The sequence below is a fragment of the Gossypium raimondii genome, chromosome 4 (genome assembly GCF_025698545.1).
Source record: "Gossypium raimondii isolate GPD5lz chromosome 4, ASM2569854v1, whole genome shotgun sequence".
Taxonomy (NCBI): domain Eukaryota; kingdom Viridiplantae; phylum Streptophyta; class Magnoliopsida; order Malvales; family Malvaceae; genus Gossypium; species Gossypium raimondii.
Genome location: NC_068568.1, coordinates 30,781,868 through 30,791,036, shown reverse-complemented (window position 1 = coordinate 30,791,036; position 9,169 = coordinate 30,781,868). Strand labels below are relative to the sequence as shown.

The following is a 9,169-nucleotide window of genomic DNA, read 5'->3' as shown; positions in this document are numbered from 1 at the left end:
GTGAGGCACACAAAGCTGTTGGTGTGGGTAGTTAGGGTGCGCGACTGCTGATGGATACTGGGGTGCACGATTGTTGCTGGTTGCGAGGGTTGCTGACGGCTTTAGGAGTTTTGAAGGTATGGTGTATGGTGGTGGAAAAATAGAAGAAAGGTGGAGTTGAAAGTGATGTAAATAGGGAATAAAGGTGGTGGTATTTAAAGTGAAAGAAAGAAAGAGTTTAACCCAAATTCTAAAGAAAAATAATAATAATATAGTACTACTCCTAATGCTAAATAAAGTCAATAACAATTAATATATAATAAAAGTATATTAATATATTATTTGTTGTTATCTTATTTATTTAGAAATAAAATCTCTTAGGTAAAATAATGATAAAATAATGAACATTTCTAATCTTATACAACCTTAATATTAATTAATATATATTATATAAAATACAATTATATATTATTTTTATTATCCTATTTCTTAAAAATAAAATAAAAACCTTTATTTTAGTTTGTTTTAAAATATTTACGAAAAGACAATTAATTTCAATATTTACAAAAGGTCAGCTAATTATTGAGAATAATTCAATTAGGTACCTGAACTTAAAGATAATTTGAAAATTGAGTAGAAAACTAAAACTTGGATAAAAATTGGCCATTTTATTAAACAAATTAAACATTTATTTTGTCACTTTGGATATATGTACTGAGAAGAATATTTGTTAAAATCAATTCCCAGGAAAGATTGGAGGGGTCATAAGCGGTCCCGCTTAGCATACTAATCCATAAAATGTAGCCTAAGACATTTATTTAAAAATAAAAATGAAAATAATTTAAGATTCTGATAAAATGAGCTAGTTTTTATCCCCTCAGTAATGTTTCAAGTGTTGAGCATTAACTCTGAAATTACCTCTCTTACTGTGAAGTTCAACAAACCCGTATGGGAAAACTTGATGAATAGTGAATAGACCGGACCAACATGATTTTAACTTACCTGGAAAGAACCTTAATTTGGAATTGAACAACAAGACTTGCTAACCTACTTCAAATTATCGGACTCAGATGTGCTTGCCCTGCCATCTTTTCAATCTCTCATTGAATAATTTGACATTTCCATATAAGAATATTCGAAATTTTTCTAACTTATTAAGTTGAAGCATCCGTTTCTCTTTAGCAAGCTTGAGATCTAAATTGAGATATTGGAGAGCCCAGTAAGCTTTATGTTCTAACTCCAAGGGCAAATGATAGACTTTCCCAAAAACCAACCAATAGGGAGACATCCCTAAAGGTATTTTGTATGCTGTCCTATAGGCCCATAAAGCATCATCCAGGCTTTTGGACCAATCTCATCGGTTTGGACAAACTACCTCCTCGAGTATACCTTTTATCTCATTATTTGCCAGTTTAGCTTGCCCATTTGTTTGTGAATGGTAAGCTGTGGCAACCTTGTGCTTCACTTCATGTCTATCGAGCAACCATTTCAATCTTTTGTTCACAAAATTGGACCCCTCATCACTGATAATAGCCCTAGGAGTTCTAAACCTTGTGAACACATGTTCCTGCAAAAACTTCATTACAACCTTGGCATCATTCGTCAAATATGCCTCGACCTCAACCCACTTAGATACGTAGTCTATTGCTCCAATATATACTTGTGACCAAATGAATGAGGGAAAGGACCAAGAAATTTAATACCCCAACCATCAAATAATTCTACCTCAATAATGTTTGTTCGGTGCATTTCATTTATGTTGGTGATGTTTCTAACCCTCTAGCATTGATCACAACTCTTTACATAGGCATGCACATCTTTGAATACAGTTGGCCATGGCTTGCAATACTTTGGTCGCAGTATGTGAACCTTCGAAATGTCCCCCACTTGGAGTTGTGTGAAAATGATATAAAATCTTATGCACCTCATTTCCTGCCACACATCTCTTGATCATTTGATTTGTGCACTTTTTAACAAGTATGCCTCTTCCAAGAAATAATACTTCACATCGTGAAGAAAATTTTTCCTTTGTTGATACATCTTATGAAGTAGCATCAAACCGCAAGCTAAATAGTTAGAAAAATCAGCAAACTAAGGGTGTTTTAGACTTGATTTACCTTAAGTATGTGCTCGTCTGAGAATGCCTCTTGGATGGGTGTAAGCAGAGAGGTTCCTTCTTCCGGCTCCAATATGGATAAGTGATCTGCTACTTGGTTTTATACCCTTTTTCAATCTTGAATTTCTAGACCAAACTCTTGAAGTAGAAGTACCCATCAGATCAACCTTGACTTGACATCTTTCTTGGCAAGTAAGTACTTAATTGCTGAATGATCCGTATAGACAGTCACTTTGGTACCTACAAGATAAGATTGAAACTTGTCAAAAGCAAATACAATAGCACATAACTCTTTATCAGTTATCATATAATTCAATTGCGCTCTCGTCAGAGTTCGACCTGCTGTGAAGTCACTTGCGTCACACATTAATTCAAATGGCAATTCCCAATCTGGTGTGACCATAATGGGTGTCGAAACTAGCCGGTTCTTCAAATCATTAAAAGCTCTCAAACATTTTTCATCAAAGTTGAATGTTGTATGTTTCTCCAATAATTTGCATAAAGGTTTAATAATTTTGGAGAAGTCTTTGATGAATCTTTGATAGAATCCGGTGTGTCCCAAAAAGCTTCTAACACCTTTTACAGATGTTGGAGGTGCGAGTTTCTCAATGACATCTACCTTTGCTTTATCTACCTCGATCCTTTCGGTGCCCTAAAACAATACCTTCTCGTACCATGAAATGACACTTTTCCCAGTTGAGTACAAGGTTTGTTTCTTCGCACTGTCTTAGTACCTTGGCTAGATTGGCTAAGCAATCATCATAAGTGTCTCCAAACAATGAAAAATTGTCTATAAAAAACTTCAAAAACTTTTCCAATATGTTAGTAAAAATAATCATTATACATATCTGAAATGTAGCAGGTGCATTACATAAACCAAATGGCATGAGTCTAAATGTGAATGTACCATATAAGCATATGAATGTTGTTTTCTATTGGTCCTCTAGTGCTATCGTGATTTGGTTGTACCCTGAGTATCTATCAAGAAAGAAGTAATAGTCTCGCCACACGAGTCTATCCAGTATTTGATCTAAGAACGAAAAAGGAAAATGATATTTCCTAGTCGCCTTGTTCAATTTTCGGTAATCTATGCCAATTCTCCATCCTGTAACTGTTTTGGTCGATATTAACTCGTTATTTTTGTTCTCCACGATCGTAATATCTCCTTTCTTTGGACACACTGGACTGGACTTACCCATGAATCATCGGAGATGGGGTAAATTATACCCGCATCTATCCATTTAATGATTTCCTTCTTCACCTCGTCCTTCTTAATGGGGTTCAATCTCTATTATCCATTAATCTTTTAAGATGATCTTGTGCATGCACACGAATGGACTAATACCATGAATATCAACTATGGTCCATCCGATAGCCTTCTTAAATTATTTCAGATGTAAAATAACCACATGCAAAGTAGAAACATTACCTAAATAAACATATTTTAAGTGCGAGGGAAGTACCTTTAGTTCCAATTTAGGTGGCTCCTCGATTGACACTTTTGGTTGGACATAATTTCTACTCTCTAATTCCAAAGATTCAAAGCAGGATTACGGATTAAATCCCCTTTGGTTAGCTGTTAGCAAGGCTAAATAATTCTCCCATTCCTCATCACTTAGAGGGTTGGACATTAAGATCTCTTTCAATGGTTCCTCAATAGAATTGAGTTCCCTTTTTACAACTAAATCTTCAAACTCAAATACTGTAGAACACTCATCAATTGCATCAGGAAATCTCATGGATTTAAAAACATTGAATGTTACCTAGTCATCCTTAACACACATGGTAAGCTCGCCCTTCTACACATCAATAAGGGTCCTTCCAGTTTCTAGGAAAGACCCTCCTAGGATGATTGACACATTTTTATCTGCTTCAAAGTCTAAGATAACAAAATCAGTAGGAAAAATAATTTTTTCTACACATACCAATACATCCTCAATTTTTCCTTCTAGATGTGCTAAGGATCGATTTGCTAACTAAAGTGTAATTGTAGTTGGTCGAACCTCACCTATCCCTAACTTTCTGAATATGGACATGGGCATCAAGTTGATGCTCACACCCAAATCACATAGCGCTTTACCATAATAAGATGTTCCAATATCGAAAGGTATGGTAAAACATCCAAGGTTCTTCATCTTTGGGGATAGTTTATCTTGTAGATATGCGTTACATTCCTTTTTCAGAGCTACGGTCTCAAATTCTCCAAGTCTTCCTTTCTTAAACATGATATCCTTCAATAATTCGATGTAGTTTGGCATCTACTTAATAGCTTGTACCAACAGGATGTTGATATGAAATTGCTTGAGTATGTCTAGGAATTTCTTGAACTAGACTTCCTATTTCTGCTTCTGAAGTCTTTGAGTGTAGGGTGGTGGAGGATTCTTAACTTGAACTGGGCACTTTGTCTGTTGTGGCACTTCTGCATCTAACAAAGGTGTTAGTTTATCAGATTTGCCTAGGTCAGAAGTTACCTTATCAGATTTTGTAGATTTTGGTTTTAGTGAAGCTAGATTTTCAAAACTTGGTTGAACTTCCACTTTATCTCGAGCATCAGCTGGCTCTTCTTCAACTTCGACAGTGTTGGGCTCAAACATCTTTCTGCTCCTTAGAGTCAATGCTTTACAGTGTTCTTTCCCCAGATTTCTTGGATTCTCCGTATCATTAGGCAGAACACCTTGTGGTTAGTTCTTAAGTTCAGTTGCAAGTTGGCCACTTTGGTTTTCTAGGTTTTTTAATGTGGCTGCTTGACTTTGGATCAATGTATCATTTTTCTATGTATGCCTTCAACAAGTTTTCTAAGCCATTAGATGATTCAGTTTGAGGTGGTTACTGAACTTTTTGGGTAAATCCATATGGTCGGGTTGGTCTGGGTTGTGAGTAAGTGTTACCGGGTGTAGCCCTTTGGTTACTCCAAGAGAAATTCAAATGGTTTCTCTAAGATGGCTTATAAAAATTGGAACCTCGGTTTTAGTTCTGGTTACCCATGTAATACACAAATTTTGGGTTTGATGGGTATTCATCAAACAAGTGCCCTTCCCCATAATAAACACAAGCTACATTTTCGAATTGATTCAGTGGCTGAGATGCAAAACTATTAAACCCATTAGTAGTAAAGTTTTTAAGCATTGAGAATATCAAAGATACTTGAGATGCTAGTGAAGTAAGAGCGTCCACTTCATGTATTCCTACGACTCATCTTCTTGACGCTGCTCAATTGGTTGGCCGTTGGTAATTGTTCCTAGCAATTCTCTCAATGATTTCATATGCCTAATTATAAGACTTAGAAATGAGAGCACCATTAGCGGAAGCATCGACTACCATCCTCCTGTGAGCATTGAGACCGTTATAGAATGTCTCTAATTGGATACAATGCGGGATTCCATGATGAGGGCATCTTTGTAATAGTTCTTTAAATCTTTCCCACACCTCATCTAAGGATTCGTCATCCATCTGTTGGAAGGTAGTGATCTCATTCCGCAACTTAGCATTCTTGCTAGGTGGGAAGTACTTCATAAAGAAGTGTTCTGCTAACTTATTCCATGTGGTGATAGAGTTTGGTGGCAATGAGTTTAACCAGGCTCAAACTCTTTCCCTTAGTGAGTATGGGAACAACTTTAATCGCAATGCATCTTTGAGTATTCTGGCTAACTTGAAGGGATCACTCACCTCCATAAAAAATCTGAGGTGAAGGTGAGGATCTTTAGTAGGAATTCCACTAAATTGGCCCACTATTTGAAGCATCTGGAACATGACTGGTTTTAGCTCAAATTTTTGTGCCTCGATTTCAGGTCTCCTAATACCCAGATTATGCCCATGAAATAACGACACAACATACTATCTCAAGGCTCAATCCCTGTCATCAGCAACAAGGATAGGATTTTGAGCATAATATGCTCCATTTCCTTGATTTTGGTTCTCAAGGTTCATCTCTTCAGTCATTCTCTAAGCTGCTTGTCTTCTTCTTTGTCAAAAATTCCTTTCAATTTCAGGATCTATAGGGAGTAAGTCGATGATTCGATCAATACTCATAAACACTTAAAACAATCACAAAAAAATAATTAAATTAAAGTTGAACAGAAAAATAACCAAAATGAAAAATTAACAATTTCACAAATAATGTCTTTAAAGTAATCCTCGGCAATGGCGCCAAAAAATTGGAACGATGAAAATGTGCAAGTGTGCACTATCGTATCAAGTAATAAAGTGACAAGTAATGTTGAGTTATCGTACCCACAGGGACTATGCAAGAAAAGTTTTATGAAATGAAATTTAAACAATTTGGTGATGAAAAATTTGAAGAGGTGTTGTAAAAACTAAAAATTATCTAAGTAATTTAACTAAGAAAAATAAAAAGTAAAAATATTCCAAGGCACGGTTTCTAAAAGATGAGTTTAATCAAAATGAAAATGTGTTAGATCAATTTTATTCTTTAACTTAGAATAATTTAAGTTGTGTTCATGTCATTACGAATAATTTCACGACAACTCGGTAATTTGCTAACCGATGCACATACTTACCTATTAGAACCTATTAATCTCTTGAACATATCTCTATGTCAATTCAACCGATTAATGAAATTTTAATAAGCAAATAAAGGATTCTTTGGGGTAACAATATATCTCTATATTGAAACAATTTAATCACAATAATCTTGCAAGTTATGCAAGGCTAATGTATTGTTTAATACCGCCACTAATTTAACCCTCAACTACCTTAGAAGATTAAACTTGCACCAATTAAATATTGTGTCCATTAATTACAATTTCAATTCATTTAAATAATTAATTTAATTGTTACCTTACAATTACAATGCAAGCATAACAAAACATGAGTTTATTTAATTGAACAATTTACTGAGACCTAATAATAGCACAAACACATTTTTAATAATCTAAGTGGATATAATGCAATTAATCTAACATGAAAGGAATTTAAGACATTTAATTGAAGAAAAATAACACAAATATTCATGTTCATGATCAAAACAAAAATAAAAACAAAGATTAAGAGAAGGAAACTGGAAAAACAAATCTGAGTGGTTTTTCGAAGCCAGACTAGTGTGCTCTTTTCTTCTCTGCTCATTCTATTGATCCAAGGCATTAGTGAAGGGGATTTTTATAGGTGGATATGGCTGCTAAAATTAGCTAAAAGTAGCAAGCATTCCCTCTTCCCTTGGCCGACCATGCATGGTAGGAGAGATGGTTGGACTTAAATTTGCTATTTTTAGTTTGTGGCTAAAAATAGCAAGCTTGAAAAAGGGAAGGGTATGAACGAAATTAAAGATAAGTTCAAGGGTTGATTTGAAATTATAAAAATCAGCTAAAATAGTTGATTGGGTCAGCTAGATGGGACAGTTTGGGCTGCCAAATTTCTTGGTAGATTAATCCTTTTCACTTAGCACAATTGAACCCCTTTCTTTCCATCAGGCTTGTAATTAATTTTTACCCAATTTGTGTCAAAATTAATTATAAAATATGTTTACTAATTATTATTGGTCTGTCCCTTGGTCGGAAAAATAATTGGTCATACTCTTGGGTCACTTGATAAAAAATTTCCCTAATGGCTCGAGCTTCTCAAGGTGACTGTCGAGCCGATTTTCACCCTTTGTACAAAACTATCGAAAATAAATCAAATTTTTGTGAATTCATTATAAAAATAATTAAAATTCAATATGTTCATAATTTGAGTGTAATTTAATTATTTTATAATTAAAATATGAATTTCGACAACAATTACTACGAAACTGCATGAATTAGAGCTAAAAAAGAGCTGAAAAAGTCTATATATTTTTTTGTTTCCAATGTACACTAGATAACTACAATCATTATGGTAGAATTTACAATTACAAGGACTTACTAGAAAATACCATAACTTAATTCAATTACTTTGCTTATTTTGCCTTCAATAATACTCATGGCTACATTTACACTGCCAAAACATTCTGTATACAACACAAGGCTTATAAAAACTCCCATAGCTTATTCACATTATATCTATCAAACTGAAACACATCGCTACTCTTGCTTTGTATGAATAGTAGCACACCTCGTGAGTCCATTGGCATTGCCCTGGCATTGTCTCTCCTGACGATTCTCAATTGACTTACTTGCGACATAAAACATAAAGGTAAGTTCAGAAGGACTTAGTGAGTTAAACCCAATTTATCTTTATCGTTTATACATGCATCTGATATCTAAATTTACGATATTGTTGTTCCTAGTTCTTCGTTCAGTCTCTGGCGAGTATCTCACTAGACTCATTCTTCATTTCATAGTCATTATACATTTCTTTCCACCCTATCGGTCCATAGCTTAAGTTCTTTCATTAACCTTCTCTGTGATTTCTTATCCATTACCATATAGTTGTAGCCTTCATTTAGATTTGCTCTTCAAGTCCCTTTTTCTCATACTTTTAAATTCACCACAAACTCTGGCGCATTCCAGCTTCTCTTGTTCATGTCTCAATATTATCCAGGATTCGTCATAATATTTCACATTGAGCCATTTCTTACGAGATCACCCTACATACTATTTCTTCTGTGTTTTCCATACTTACTATTTCTTTATTCAAGGTTTGCCACAAAGGTGTTCCCTTCAAATGATAGCTGCAAGGGCTTTCCTGTAGACTGTTCCATGAAGGCATTTCCTTTCGAATGTTTCCACTATGGCTTCCTTCATTAGAGCTTGCCATAACGACAACCTTCATCAGAGATTGCCACAAAGGCATCCTTCATCAGGGATCGCCACAAAGGCTTCCTTCATCAGAGATCACCATAATGGCTTCCTTCATTGGGGATTGCCACAAAGGCTTTCTTCAACAGAGATTGCCATAATGGCTTCCATTATCAAAGGTCACCACAAAGGCTTTTTTCATCAAAGATCACAAAAAAGGCTTCCTTTTCTTGGCGTTTTCATGATAGGGATTTGTCTAGATACACATTAAGTGAGGTTTTCCCCTCATCGTTTGGGTCATGCAGAAACTCCATTAGGTAATAACCTTCCTTTAGTTCTTTTAATTTACTATAATTCGATGTAGCATAGTAAACTAGTTTTTGCACTTTAGGAGCTTGAACAT

General features: G+C 35.0%; 1 non-coding gene across 1 annotated transcript; it reads left to right on the top strand.

Annotated features, from left to right (window-relative positions):
• The first annotated feature begins 5,471 nt into the window (after positions 1-5,471).
• Positions 5,472-5,577, top strand: LOC128040672 (small nucleolar RNA R71). The gene has a single exon (XR_008195478.1). It is a non-coding gene; the product is annotated as a small nucleolar RNA R71 (small nucleolar RNA).
• The last annotated feature ends 3,592 nt before the right edge of the window (positions 5,578-9,169 follow it).